Here is a 1437-nt window from a genome sequence, read left to right as displayed (position 1 = left end):
CCCCCCCCCTCAAATTCTCTGCATGTACACACATGTTCACTTTTCATTAAAAAACAACAAACATTATTCAGTTAAATGTATTCATTGTCTTGGTTTATTACCCCCTCCACTCCCCACCCCCCTTACACACACACACACACACTCCCCGCACGAAGCACTTCTTTTTACGTTTCGTGGGGGATACTATTATACCGATAGATATTATCTACCACTTGATAAGTTTTAACACGCATTCTTGAAGGACCAAATAGTATATTTTGCCCCCTCACATTTCATTTTTGTTTATTATTCTTTACCCTTCAGGGAAAAAAACCTTTTCAATCAATTTGGCAAAAAGTCGTGATATAATTCGTAATGAGGCTGTCTTCATTTGTACCTGAACCCTCACCATTATCCATACAGAGTCTCGGGATCTTTGACCACGAACAACAAAATATTATGTTTCAAGGTGCTTATATCTCGTATGCTTGAAAACAGCAAAATGATGTCTGTCACATTTATTTTTTGTGTTGTTCACCTACAATTAATGCCTTCTATAAGCGTCCTTGGCATTCAAATGTTCCGCACTCGTAGGTCGGTCACTTTGCGGGCCATTTCGTTACCCCTGGACTCGCATGATTTATAGCATTGTTTGTGTAATAGCAGAAGGAATGAAACAGTCAAATGAGCTCTCCTTTTCGTTCATGATAATAATATTTACCTTTATCGAACGACGACAGCAGCTTGTTTTGAGCCACGGTTAACTTAGTAGGATGCGTGAAGGGCAAAGAGAAGTCACGGCTTGGTCTACAATGATTTTATGGCCCTTATTTGTCGAGTAATAATGAGCTTGCTGAAATGTGGGACGAGGTTAGAGGGGTCGACGAGGAATTAGGTTCCTGTCACCTTGATCCACTGGTGTTAATGTTGTCATTTTCTCGAGAATAACAGAAACACTTACCTCAGTGCTCTTGCTCAACGAGATGAAGGGCCACAAATCTCGCCCCCCCCCCCCAAAAAAAAAAAAGAAGTAAAAACCCTTCCGAACTTTTGCAAACTTTGTTAACTTTGAATCGAGTGCTAAATTATTTCATAATTAGATATAGGCTACAGAAATAATAAATAAATAAATAAATAAATAAATAAATAAATAATTAAATAAATAAATAGATGACTAGATAAATAGATAAATGAATCAATATATAAATTAAATTAAATGTAAATAAAAAATAGAAAAGAAGAAGCTTGAAGAGGGAGGGACGAAATGTGCAGTAAAAGCAGAAAGGTGAATATAAACGAATTAAGTGTGTTGGTAAGTTGACTGGCTTTTGGGCATTTTTTTGGATCGCATAAAGAACAAGCACCTAAAAACTGTTCACACTACCCTTTCAAAAAAGTATCCTGCGTTTATAGGAATCTGTACACACGTGTGTGTGTGTGTGTGTGTGTGTGTGTGTG

At 37.3% G+C, this 1437-nt stretch overlaps 1 protein-coding gene across 1 annotated transcript in view; it reads left to right on the top strand.

Moving 5' to 3' along the window:
• Nucleotides 1–1437, top strand: part of LOC106012128 — a gene marked incomplete in the record, with an annotated part of 23814 nt that overhangs the window by 18693 nt on the left and 3684 nt on the right.

The sequence above is a fragment of the Aplysia californica genome, unplaced genomic scaffold (assembly GCF_000002075.1).
Source record: "Aplysia californica isolate F4 #8 unplaced genomic scaffold, AplCal3.0 scaffold00269, whole genome shotgun sequence".
Taxonomy (NCBI): Eukaryota; Metazoa; Mollusca; class Gastropoda; order Aplysiida; family Aplysiidae; genus Aplysia; species Aplysia californica.
This window is presented reverse-complemented; position numbering and strand designations above follow the sequence as displayed.